Source organism: Periplaneta americana, chromosome 14 (assembly GCF_040183065.1).
Source record: "Periplaneta americana isolate PAMFEO1 chromosome 14, P.americana_PAMFEO1_priV1, whole genome shotgun sequence".
In the NCBI taxonomy this organism is placed as follows: domain Eukaryota; kingdom Metazoa; phylum Arthropoda; class Insecta; order Blattodea; family Blattidae; genus Periplaneta; species Periplaneta americana.
The window spans coordinates 33,014,407-33,029,213 of record NC_091130.1 but is presented as its reverse complement, the minus strand read 5'-3'; the positions used below and the strand labels follow the sequence as shown (position 1 = coordinate 33,029,213).

The 14,807-nt window shown below is 35.3% G+C and overlaps 1 protein-coding gene across 1 annotated transcript in view; it reads right to left on the bottom strand.

Moving 5' to 3' along the window:
* The window catches only part of Fife (regulating synaptic membrane exocytosis protein fife), a 1,049,884-nt gene that overhangs the window by 873,265 nt on the left and 161,812 nt on the right, over positions 1–14,807 (bottom strand). Inside the window, exon 2 of the mRNA XM_069845197.1 lies at positions 10,199–10,265. The gene's annotated coding sequence lies outside the window, so the exon portion shown is untranslated. The remainder of the gene's footprint in view (positions 1–10,198; positions 10,266–14,807) is intronic.

Sequence of the window (14,807 nt, the reverse complement as noted above, 5' to 3'; positions counted from 1 at the left end):
AGAGGAAGAGAAATTTGCACATTAAGTATAATGGCTAATGAGTTTTCTCCACCACATCACAAAAAATATTCAGATTTGTGCAACATTGCTGTCAAATAGTGAGTATGCGCAAAATCGACTAGCACTGGAAGACAAAAGAATGGCCATGCTTTGTATTAGGCCTATTGTTTGGCACTGCCTCTTGAATACGTATTGCACTATTCAGTCAGATGCGATGAATGTAACGCCCACGGGACGCAGCTTCGATTCTGTGTGGGAGTCTCTTTCGCTTGTTCGAATCCCGCCGAGGTCACTGGCTTTGTCTATTTATAAACATGATGTCCTGCGTTGCATTACAAAGAGAGGTTGTGATATTGAACAGCAATATTTTAACGAAATCTATACCAAGTTGTGTGGTTTAAATAGTAGATTTCATTACATCATAGACTTAGTAAGTAGCTTAAAAATAACTCTTATGCTCGACCATGCCGAAATGTAGTAATTATACACCTAGTACTAGCCCTTTAGTGCACCTCATTAAAGTACACCTATTCATTATAATTCAGTTGTTCAGCCAATGAGAAATCACCATTGTACCATTATAAAACCGGAAGTATCGATTATTCTCGGATATGCAATCGAAAGACAATTAGCGAAAAGTCACGGAGGCTGGAAATCCAATACTGTCGCAGAAGGTTATGTTCTGTTACTATAATAATTAGCGTTAATTGTAAATAATATTCAAATAAATTCAATTTGTCATCTCGTTTTTCAATTCTAAATCAATTTCCAGGTGATATCAAGCCTATTGTTCATGTTATTCTCTAGATTATATCAAGGTCAATGACATTCGTGTTTCGGAAAAAATCAATACTTTCGCGTCTGGGCACATCTCACAATTCAGGTCAGTTCCGCTCCTCACTTACATAACCATAATATGAATACTTATGTATAATTTCAAGTTAGAAATATGGTCGAGCATAAAAAGTCGTATGAAACTTGCCTATAATGGTAATTAAGATGCTCGTATGAAAATTATGAAACTCACTTGCGCTCGTTTCATAAACAAACATACTCGCGTCTTAGTTACTACCATTATAGGCTCGTTGCATAATGTACTGTTTTTAAATATTTAATCTTTGGGTTCTAGAATACACATTAATTTGAAACATTTCATCGATCAACAACAGTGTCTGATAAATAGAGACCAGTGTTTGGTCACATAGAACTACAAGTTTAGTTAACACATACCTACGTTCTCTACTGTTTTGTGCAACGAACGATGCGGCAAAGACCTAAATACTGATAATGGACATGTATAAATTTGTACACTCAATTTAAGAAAGACGTTAGTGTACATATCAGCAAACCACTGTTTTATTACCCGTCCATGGCGAGTGAGGACCCGGAGGTTCTGAAAACTAAACTGTTTATCTGCTGTATTTGAGAGTACATTCGTGTTCTCTCTAGGACGTATCGAAAAAAAAATCAGAAATTCAAAACTTAAGGGTGTATAAAAGTTGTCTTGTAGTCTCTACCATAAGCAGTAAAAAAACAAAGTCTCTGATTATATTTTTCACTGAGGCGGAGGAGGTCTAAAGATTATCGTATAGGTCTACATAAGCAAAATTTTTATTTATTTATATCTATAAACGGATCACAAATCGAGTGGAAAAGTTCAGTTAAATATCTCGGTGTAACACTAGACAGACAGCTCACTTTCTCCGAACATGTACTACAATAACTCAGACTTGCCAATTCTAGAATGGTGGAGCTTTATCCAATATTAAATAAAAGCAGGCATCTAAATATACACACAGCCCTAACTTTGTACAAAACATTAATTAGATCAGTAATATTATATGCTTGTCCTGCTTGGGGACATGGACCTATCACAGTCCTTAAAAAATTACAGGTTTTCCAAAACAAAATTTTAAGTTTCATTACAGGACTTCCTAGAGTAACTCCTGTTAGATTAATTCATAAAGAACTAGAAATTTCGACAATTCAACAGTATATCTCACATCAAGCTTTCTCCATGTACACCAAGTCGTACAGCAGCAACAACCCACTAATTTCTTCACTAGGAAATAACAATCCTGCATTAGATAAACATAAAAGACCTAAGAGCGTACTCCACCCTCTAGCTTGGAGCGACAACGTACAAGACGAATACCAACTTGAACACTAAACAACCATTTGACTCCACAGACATACATGTCAATTAATGCACTAATAATGTTGTTTCTCTGTTTCAGGGTCATCACGTTATTGGCTGCATAGTAGAATTTTATTTCCTTCTAAACAATTTTATGTATTTTTAATCTATATGTACTTTGAATAATGATTAAAACACAACCTCCCACCTCAACATATTCAGACCCCACCATAGCCAATTGGCTTGTCGTCAGCACGACACCTCATCTTGCTCAAGGTTTTCCCGTGGTTTCCCTTGAGCGATAAGACAAATGTCGGGATGAGCCCTAAAAGAAATGGGCCACGGACCACTTCCCTTCCCCCACTCCTTCTCTTCTACAATCACAAAGAACTTGCTAATTTCTTAGATAACAACCCTGTATTATGATAATAGGGGAAAATAAATATATTGTAAGTTCACAGGGCTAACGGCTTCGAAGTTGGATACCTGGTTCAAATGAAGTGCACTGGTAGTAATATAACATGGGGGCATGAGATAGTTACTCTGCCTGCCATAAAAATTCACTTCAATTAAATCCCCAAGGTAATATATATATATATATATATATATATATATATATATATATATATGATTCTTCGGTGCATGGTACTGGGGCTCAAGTCACTTCTTCTCTACAATTTTTAGTTTCTAAAAAGCTGTTAAAAATAAAAAATTTAAGTCTTCATTTTGTATTACGGACTTGTATGTGGATGGAATGCAAGTAATAATACAGTAAAATAATCATTTTGCCTTAAGTATTATTTTATAACATTTTGTCCGTATTAACGGTTTATGTCGACATATGCCCTTAGTATCATCACCATATGATGTAATGGAGAAATATTATGTTAACCACTTAAGATTTTTATGCGTCTATACTAATGAAGAAGCTTCTAAGATTCTTATTTTCATTGTTCTTACGTTCTATGAAGGAACAGCAATAACGAGTTACTGAAAGTATTGTTAAGATGTTTTATAGTAGAAAGAAAATGGTTATTCTTGTACGCGTACAAAAGCAACAAAGGTAGACAAATGTTTTTAGTAGGAGTATTTTTTTTAGTATTTATATTTTTAATAATATAAAATACTCAAATTGCTTCGCTCTATAGATTATAATCAACAGTAATCTCACTAGAGGTTTTGATTTATCTAGAGAAAATCAAAACTCGAGTGGGATTTAATTGACAATTACATGATTACAAGAAAGTATATAAAGATTAGTAGTGACGAAGTACTCCAATACAATTAAATATTAATTCACTTACGAAAATATAACTGTCTTCAAATGTATTATTGTATCATCTCAACATTACGCTAGATGGCAGTAGTGTTTTATGATTATGTTTTCTTGTTATCAGCTGTGACAACTATGGAATCTTCATTGAACTCTGTGGACGGTTACTAGTCAAGAAGGCTTTGTTGATTCAGTTTCATTTTTATTAAAACATTTGCATTCGACTTCAATCATCCGGATCCTAGTAATCAACGTCACTTGACAGATGATTTTCAATAAATCTTAATATTAAACAATCTCTGATACGTGACTATCCATCATATCATATAGTAGAAGCTGTAACAAACATAATCTAAAGCATATAAACAAGTGTTAGAAAAGATTTAATTAGGGATGATGAAATAAACAAGAAACGTTTTAATTAACGATGATGAAATAAAAAATAAATATGAATAATTTTAAAAGAAACAATTATTGAAAGTACAATTTTCACATTTGAATGTTTTAGTGGTTGGTGGTTCAGTTGATGTTATATTGGATGTGTGCGTAAAAGAAGTGAACTCGTTGATGTACATGGTGTATCCCTCAACTTATTCAGGATTTCCGAATGGTGCTCTTCATATTAATTCATGTTCTTGAATGCCAATGCGAGTCATATTTGAAAGTGCTGTGCATCGACTGGAGTGGTTTGTAATTTTCTGTTTTTTGATGTCCAGACCAGTGCAGTTTGAAATGTTGGCAAACATAGAAACAAATGCTAGGGTAGTGATAAAAATAAACAAATGCTAGGGACGCGATAAAATTAAACAAATGCTAGGGACGCGGTAAAATTGTGAGATAAGCAGCCATGATTGGATGAAAGACGTCCTTTCGTACTGTTTTATTGGTCAAAAGTAGTGTGACGTAGTAGAAGTGTAATAGTCAAATTAAAATCATTATTTTAATGACTGATATTATTATTTACTGCATACAACTGATTCTCTATGGGTTGTTTTTTGTCTATTGCAATAAAATTTTCTTCAATTTCTCTTCGTTCTGGATGTGACAGAAACTATTGTGCCTACATAAAAACATTAATACACTGTATGATTTTAAGAGGAGTTCCTTCCTATCGCATGCAAACTAATAGTAAAAAAATAGCCTATCTACAAGTAGTCATAAATATTATTGTGCGAGATCGTGCGTATTTGCTTGTTTTCCGCACAGAACCAATACGCGGTAAGTGTAAAATACCACATTCAGTATTCCCAACGTAACACACATAACAATTTCCCTCTTCTGACCGCTTAAGCGCGACATTCATTTTACTGCTTTAGGCTTTTAACATATTATTTTTAGAGACGTTTAACATAGTAATAATTATAAATTGGAAACTTACCACTGCAATTTCACCTAAATTGCAATGTTAATTATTGTTTTTAAATATTTGCAAAAATTAAGTAAAGTCTACTACTCCACGAAACTTATTGCATTCCCGATACAAGTAACATTAAGGAAGCCTTGAAAAAAATCAACAAGATTCCAGATGCCGATGTTACTACTGCAATATGTTATATAAATAATATTGTTAAAATATTAAAATTAAAAATAAATCATTACATCACCTTACCGTTTGTTTCAAGTTCGCATTTATAGACTGGGGGCAAAAAAAAAGACGGACGTATATCACGGTCTGCTGAAGTATAGTAAACACAGAAAACATTTTATAGCAACAATGTTGAAGAAAGATGTTTTGGTGTTCCGAAGTTGCCGTCATTAAACAGAAACCAGCATGGAGATTCATTGCAACTAATTAGAAATTCGTCTTTCAGATATGTAATAAACGATCTTCGCACAAAATAATGTACGATACAGGAGCGGTATGTTTGTTTTCATGTGCTCAACTACGTTTCACTTTTTCAATCTTTTCCTCGACCATGAAAACGTCAACATACCGCTCTTGTAACGTATATTACTATACTATTTATCAGGGCTCTTTCATTTTTTAGTGATGTTTGTATACACATTTTATAGCAACAATGTTGAAGAAAGATGTTTTGGTATTCCGAAGTTGCCGTCATTAAACAGAAACCACATGGAGATTCATTGCAACTAATTATAAATTCGTCTTTCAGGTATGTAATAAACGATCTTCGCACAAAATAATGTACGATACAGGAGCGGTATGTTTGTTTTCATGTGCTCAACTACGTTTCACTTTTTCAATCTTTTCCTCGACCATGAAAACGTCAACATACCGCTCTTGTAACGTATATTACTATACTATTTATCAGGGCTCTTTCATTTTTTAGTGATGTTTGTATACACATTAAGCTTCAAAATAGAAAAAATGGTTACTCTATAGTAAATCTTTCCCCTTAAAATAATTTTTGAATTCAGATATTTCTTATAAATTCACTGCCATGTCTGTGATTAGGTGCACTCTATTTACTTATTATGGCACACATTGAATTAAAATTTTAGACACTTACTGCTACTAGATACTAAAACACTCCCGACCAAAATAATTAATATATCTGCAATATTATGCACATAGGGCTTATATCAATCTTCACCCCAAAAATTTATTCATTTATTCATTCATTCATTTCATTCATTCATTCATTTCATGTAATTATTTATTTATTTCTTTATTTCTTATTTATTTACTTATTTATTTATTAATTAATTAATTTATTTATTTATTTATTTATTTATTTTGACGGTTTATTTTTACCATTATTTTGCATGCGTTAAGAAGGAACTGACCTTAAAACAAAAATGACTTTCAAGTAGACCTGTCACATTGAAATTATTAAATATTTCACATTCTCAACGCAATCACTTTGAAAGCCTAAATTTTCTACATTCACAAAGCAATTAAAGCTAGAGTCAGAAGCCTAAAAATAAAAGAAAAGAATTTAAAAATGCATAATCATCTTCACATCTCAACCACTGTGAAAGTTCTTCATCTCAAGTCAAAATGTCTTAATTTCAAAAATATTTTCAATTAAGTCCACACCTGTGGAGTAACGGTCAGCGCGTCTGGCCGCGAAACCAGGTGACCCGGGTTCGAATCTCGGTCGGGGCAAGTTACCTGCTGGGTAACTTTCGGTGCTGGACCCCGGACTTATTTCACCGGCGTTATCACCTTCATTTCATTCAGACGCTAAATAACCTAGATGTTGATACAGCGACGTAAAATAACCCAATAAAAATGTCAATGAAAGAATGCTTCAGCATAAGTTAGCAGTAGCTTCAATTTCATTTCGAAGTCCAGGACGATGAAATTCCGGCAGTGTGTTGTGATACACTATGGCGGATCACATGAAACGTGGAATGATGTCCAAGAGATTCTCTACAAGCTCCTGTATCAAGCCTAGTACAACCGGAACACTTCAACACTCTATACCGCCTTCATTGTGTGGTATCCACGGTTATGAGCGAGCACATGTTCGTTGTAACGGCAATTGATGTTCTGTTGTTTCTAATAACGGACGACACACTATCTACTGTACGTAGCTACGAAAATGTCGTTCCTATGTTAAAATTTCACCCCAGGACGGATTGAGGAGAAATTTTAGCTTAAATTAAAGGACAATAGAGGGAATACTTTCATTTCGGGTCAATGCAGCGATGGTCTTTATTTTACGTACCAGTGACAACTTAAGAATACTTACAAAGTATAATAAATTTTATGCTCGACCATGCCGAAATGAAGTAATTATACAACTGGTAGCAGTCCTTTAATGCATGTCATTAAAGTACACCTATTCATTAAAGTTCAGGTTTTCGATTATTCTCGGATATGCAGTCGAAAGATGAGGGAAACGTCACGGAGGCTGGAAATCCAATACTGTCGCAGAAGGTTATGTTCTGTTACTATAATAATTAGCGTTAATTGTAAATAATATTCAAATAAATTCAATTTGTCATCTCGTTTTTCAATTCTAAATAAATTTCCAGGTTATATCAAAATTAGTTCATGTTATTCTCTACATTACATCAAGGTCAATGACATTATTGTTCCTCGGAAAAAATCAATACTTTCGCGTCTGCGCACATCTCACAATTCACGAGCTATGAACAAGGTCACTTCCGATCTTCTGTCAGATACAAATAAAATGTATACTCCTGAATAATTTAAAGTTAGAAAAAAAATGGTCGAGCATAAAAAGTCGTATGAAACTTGCCTATAATGATAATTAAGACTCACTCGCTTGCGCTCGTTTCATAAACAAATATACTTGCATCTTAATTACTATCATTATAGGCTCGTTGCATAATGTACTATACTAAAACAGACATAGCGGATTTTAAAAAAATCCCTATGATTGCTTGTAACGTCTATACAGAATGTTTCAAAAGTCATTCCATTTAGTGTTCTGCCCAAGAATAGGCCTTTCACTGCAAACCCAGCTTTCTCCAATCTTTCCTATTTTCTTCCTTCCTTTTCGTTTCAGAAGTGATGGTCAATAATTCAGGGATGAGAAGTAAATACGAAAATAAGCAAAACGTTCCAGTAAACATGGGTCTGCAAAGTAACCCTTTACGAGTTGTTTTTTTTTTCTGGTTGAGGTCACCAGTATACCGAGAGCCCGGATACGGTAAAGCGGCAACATTCACCCCTAGTCTGTTATGCTTAATGCCTAAAACAATTTATGAACGGCTTGAGTCAGACATCCTGGATAGACCTATATTTTGTAATCAGATATTAAACAAATTTGATACATAATTTTATAATAAATTATATCGTTTTATGATATAATTTATTAATACGAGGGCTATTCAGAAATCAAGTTCAGATTGTCGATTTTGGATTGGTAGATCATTGCAGGAAGATGACGCTTGCGCAGTAGCCACGAGTAAAGACGTAATAATGCTCCCTTGCATCGCGCACTCATTTTCGTTCAGTAGTCTGTGAGAAACAGCTGTTGATAATGGATGCGATTATTCCTCGTCCCGCGAGTTGTGAGGTCCGTTCGGTTATTCGATTTCTTCACGCAGGAGGAGTTAACGCTGCTGAGATTCACCGTCGATTGTGTCGCGTTTATGGCAACATTATAAGTGATAGTGCTGTACTGGACTAGTGCAAAAAATTTAAGATTGGGCGTGAAGATGCGCACGATGAGGGAGGTCAAAAACGACATTCAATTGTGACTCATGAACTCGTTCAACAAATTCAACAAACTGTGCTTGAAAGACGTCGTTTCACAATTTCTGAACTCCCTGAAAATTTCCCAGAAATGTCAAGGACTAGTCTCTATGAAATTGTTACGGCAAGGATAGGTTTCCACAAATTTTGTGCACGATAGGTGCCGCAAAATCTCACTGACCAGCATAAAGCTCAGAGAATGACCTCGGCGTTACCACATGATGGTGATCAATTTCTGGACAGACTCGTGACAGGAGATGAGACATGGGTACAGTTCGTCAATGCTGAGACCCAAGAACAGTCAAAGCAATGGATGCACACCCAATCCCTAAACAAGCCAAAAAAAATTCAAACAATCATTCTCGAACCGAAAGATGATGGCTACAGTTTTTTTTCGGGATAAAAAAGGAGTATTGTTGACAGAGTTTATGGTGTCTGGGACCACAATAACATCAGATGTTTATTGTGAAGCGTTAAAATAGCTTCGGAAAACGATCGAAAACATTCGCCGTGGATTGCTCTCAAGGGTATCATTCTTTTCCATGACAATGCGAGGCTCCATACTTCTGCTATCACAAAGGCTTTATTGGACAAGTACGTATGGGAAACTTTCGAACATCCCCCCTACAATCCAGACTTGGCGCCGAGCGACTACTACCTCTTTCCCAAGATGAAGAACTGGTTAGCCACTCAGCGCTTCAATCACAACGAGGAGCTCATGGACGGAGTGAAAACCTGGCTGAGTACACAGGAGGCATCCTTTTATGAGGAAGAATACACAAGCTAGTCCCACGCTATGACAAATGCTTGATTTATATAGCGATTATGTTGAAAAATAGTGTCACTATCCAGGAACGTTTTCCAGGTAATAAATAGTTTGTAACATTGTTTATATAATACATAAAAATGATTATTACACCTCGTTTATTACTCAGGAAAACTTGTATTTACTAGAAGTATAGCATTGTAAGTGCTTATTGGATTATGCAACAAGGTAGGTGACGTTTGGATTCTGTGTCTCAACTCTTATATTCAATTACCATCGAGGAACTCTAGATTTCAGAGCTATGGTTTCAAATGACTGAATGATATATTTTACTGTCTTGGATTATCATTCCTCAAAACTCTCTGGACTAGTCAGGTTGTTATTCTGCATAATTAAACCATACAAAACTATAGTAAACGACACAAAAATAGAAAATGTGTCATTTTGGATTAATCTGGTTTTTCTCCTGGATTTTTCAATTTTAAAATCCATGTGTGGATCATTTTTCATATATCAGCCCTGCTATCATAATCAGTTGATTCACGTTTAAATTCATCAGGTCAGGTTATTTTTACGACGCTTTATCAACAGCTTAGGTTATTTAGCGTCTGAATAAGATGAAGGTGATAATGCCGGTGAAATGAGTCCGGGGTCCAGCACCGAAAGTTACCCAGCATTTACGTTTAAATTCTGAGAAGTACTAGTCTCAGTATAAATGTATTAAATTTAACCCTAATTTAACGTCTCTCACTTACGAAGAATTAAAAAAGATTAGAAACTATACATTTACAGATTAAAAGTTTCACTTCCTCCGCGCATAGAGCCTTCACACCCATTTTTGTAATAATAAATTATTGTCAATGTAGTCACATAGAACAGAAAACTTACTCGGTATAGACGATATGAAGCAATCATCAGTGGCGGCTGCTGGAGAGGTTATGCGGCGCCCTCCTCCCTGTGGAAATAATTGAAAATAATTATTTTGTTTTCCATTGCCTGACAAGTTTTATTTCATTACCTGAGTTTCGATATAGCACATTCACAACATTTCCAGGGATCACATAGCAACGCCTACCTGGATGCGTGTAATATTAGATCGGCCGTAGTAGCGCTACTCAGTTGCGTTATTAAATTTCACATTACCATGACAACGAACAGCGCTTCAACTGTCTCAACGTCCAGACCGAATAACATTGAAGTCCATTCGCAAGGAATATGGAGTGTCAATCCTAATGGTTGGGATTTATTTTGAAGTGAATATGAGAGTCCATGAACGAAATTTAAGTGTCAATTGAAATAAACACTGTTTCTTAGGAAGAAAATGTAAATCTAATCTACGGATATGAATGGGGTGTGAATTCAAATACACAATACACATTGTAAAATTACTTTACATTTCTTCGGTTCAAATTTCTGCACATTTAAAGGACAAAACTAAAATTCTTTCCATCATTTATTATCATAATACACTGCTCTTTTAAATTGACTAGCAAGCAAACATTCTGATGGGGACAGATAAAACAGTTAATTTTTTTTCTTCCACCATGCTAATAATACGGAATACGGTGCTGCATGTTGGGATCCTTACAGATTAGAACATATTAAGACACTGGAAAAGATTCAAAAAACGGGCTCTTAAGTGTTGTCCGAAAATTTCACCATTAAAATGGGACACACTCACGGACAGGAGAACGCGAATTCGATTATGCGCACTGTTCAAAACATACAGAGGTGAGCCTGCCTGGAGAGAAATAAAAAATAGGTTGCAGCCGCCAAATTACTCTTCAAGGAACGATCACTCATATAAATTGAGGGAAAGAAGACAGAGGACGGGCACTGGAAAGTTTTCTTTTCTCAATCGTACTATCAGGGACTGGCAATGCTTTACCTGCAGACTTACTAAAGGCTTTACCAACAACAAAAAATGTATTTAAAAATAGGCTTAAGGACTTTACTAATAGACGATAATTATACACAGTATTTAAAGGGTATAATTAATATCTTGTTATTTGAAATGTTCTATCAGTGAGGAAGTGTGTTGTGTAAGTGAAACGTGTTCCTGTCAGTGAAGCTTTATAGTTTATAGTGTGAGTGCAAAGTATTTGAACAGTGAAATGTTTTTGAAGTGTAAGTGAAATCAGGATAGAATCAGTGAAATGTGTCGTAGTTCCAGTGCAGTGAGTGAGTTGACAGCGAAATGAGTGTAGTGTTGAAAGGTACTTTTGCAGATATGAACATATCATACTCGTGGGTTTTAGTTCGAACTTAGGTTTAAGGTACAAATTAGATATACTTTAAATGTTATTATAAGTGATCTTGCTTCATTTAATTTAGGATGTTCCCTGTTATTATTATTATTGTTATTATTATTATTATTATTATTACTATTATTAGTATTATTATAAATTATTGTTAGTATTAATTATTAGTATTATCATTAATTGTATTTTTAATTACTGAGTTTATTGTTGTAATTATTGAATGTAATTAGTTACCACTGCCACCGGGTATATACCCATTGCAGTGTGAATAAATACATACATAGCTTCATTCCAATAATGTCAAAAGAAGTGCTTATACACATTTTGGCCACTCGACCGTAATCACAAGGCCGTCCAGAAAGTGATTTTCCCTGGGGCCGTCTACAAAAAAAAACACAATTACATGGAAAGAGTTATTGAAACAGACACTGCGCTATTTGTCAACACATACCCCACTGGAATTGAGACATTTGTCTTACCATGGGATCAATTTTTGTATCCTTGTGCCTGGGATCGGAACCAACGTTTGACAGCCGTCTGCATCTCTCTGTCGATTTCATGATATGAAAAATGTCTCAATTCGTGGGGAATATGTTGAAAAATAGCTCTACAACTGCTTTCTCTGTTCCAATGAATTTTTCCAATGAAATTGTGTTTTGTTTCTGTTAGCGGCCCCTGGCGAACTTATTTTTTACGGCCCTCGTAATTGCGGTCGAGTGATAAAAATTTGCATAAGCACTTCTTTTGACATCATTAACATGTTGGAAGAAAAAAAAATTAACTTTTTTATCTGCCCCCATCAGAATATTTGCTTGTAAGCAAATTGAGAATTAAATCAAAGGATTTCCTAAACATGCTATGGAATGTTTCACATAAAACATTTTTTGTCTCGAAAGGAAAAAAAAGAGCAAAATTGTATCCAACTTTTTCGTTTGAAATATCTCACGTAGTATTCCCCTGAAATTAATGCCATTACTTAAGGTAACCCTGTTTCTGCGATGATTGAGTTCGAAAGATGGCCTGGATAGCATTCGTGAATCCGACACTAACAGGTGGACTATCCTACCTCAGTTCCTCATAGAACCAGGTCACATTTCACGGGGGAGTAGACTCATAAACTCAGGGGCTCGGAGCCCCAAGCTCATCCTGATCAGCCGACGCTGACAGGTGAACATCCTGTCAGATTCCATCCTCCGTACTACTCTCAAGACTTCACCCCAGCCTATTTTTACTATTGCAGATGATAGATGAAATAAGGGACAGGTAGAGAGTGTTGCTGAAATGATAGAAGGAAACGGAAGTACCCCGAGAAAAACCCTGCAATTTGCTTCATCCACCAAAATTCCATCACGACCTGGCCGGGGACCGAATTCGGACAACCTGGATGGAATACCAAAACTCTAGCACTTAATCCATAGACATGGCGTGGACCCCGTTAATACAAGGCCTAAAAGATTGCGTATTTTCCTGTTTTTTGCATTAATCAGACATAACGTCCCAAAACAGAAGGAGATCCATTAGATCTGGCGTTATTTATTACCTACCCTGATAATGGAACTTCTTAGCAGTACCGAACCGTGTGGAGCTTAAGTCCAAACACATATGAAGGGTTCAGAGCCATAGTGGGCCAAGCGCCATTTATTAAAAACGAAGAAAGAAAAGGTTAAAGTTAATGAATACTATAGTTTAATGAAGATTGACATATCATTTAGTTTGAATGTGTATACTTTATGTTACTTGCTATTTGTTTCCATTGAATTATGGTGATTATTTCGTTTATATGACGTCACTCCATTTTCGACCAATGAGGTGTAATGAAATTTTGAATTCCAACCAATCACAGTAAGACTTTGCGATAATTTTTGCAGCTAGATTTATCGCTTTCAATTTATCGCATGGTCGTTATTTTGTTTAGTCTTTGTCGCCAACTGTCTCCCCGTGAATTGATAATCATAAATACATTAAGATGCAACTACACGGTTAAACTTTTCTTTCAACTTTAAGGCAATGAATGCAAGATTGATATTTAATATTAATTAATATATTTACGCAGTGAAGACGACGTTCAAAATGGCGCACCATGTAGACACAAAATCTTCATGCATCTTAATTGAACGTACCTTTTAAACTTGATTCTTTCAATATTCTTCCCAGATTGCACACATACGCGATTGGAATACTGAACTGTATAGATGCAGCTTTAGTTCCGTTACACACTACAGCGAGAATGCGTTTGTCGAGCTATAAAAATGCTTTCATGTAGCACTGATTGTGTGTAACGGTCGAAATTAGGCACAGCTGACATTGGTCCTCCTCCCACAGGTAACGTATTGTAGCCTATAAAATTTGTATTTTGTGAATGAAATTAAACATTTATATTTTTTTTTTTTTATATTTTGATGTACCGAAGTACATATGATATTTCCATGCAGATATTCTGCGTCATCACATGATGAAAGAGAGATGGAACGGAGAAAAATTCTCTCCGGCGCCGGGATTTGAACCCGGGTTTTCAGCTCTACGTGCTGATGCTTTATCCACTAAGCCACGCCGGAACCCAAGAGATGGAGCTTAATCTGAGACGATTCTAAACGGCGTCGGGATTGTATCCGGCGTGGCTTAGTGGATAAAGCATCAGCACGTAGAGCTGAAAACCCGGGTTCAAATCCCGGCGCCGGAGAGAATTTTTCTCCGTTCCATCTCTCTTTCATCATGAAATTAAACAATTAATAGAAAGTCAGATGTTCAAATTTATGTAACATCATCGCATATCAAACCCAAAGACCTTGCATAGTAATAGTAAGGTCTTTAATCAAACTGCCTTCCATTTGGCGTAATAAAATTCGTGTTTTAATTAGGCTTATGTATACAGAGATGGCTTCACTGTGTAGCAACATGTCTCGCATTGGCATATAGTTGTCCCCATTGTTACTGTTAAAATAAATTATGATTTCAGCAGATAATGAAAATGTATTTACGTTATAATAATAAGAGAAAAGTGTAGTACATGTAATTAACATTCTTAAACCTATATTTCGCAATTGGCATTACTGAATAATAACATCGAATTTCTTTATTGCAGTAATCGATATTCATCTACGAGCATTTCAACTTCACAATGTCTGAGTAGGTTAAGTATTCGTTAATAAACAATTATTAACATTTTGTGATCGAATTTTAGGGATATATTATTTAAATTTTTATTTTATTCACGAAATAATCCTAATAAATGCCAC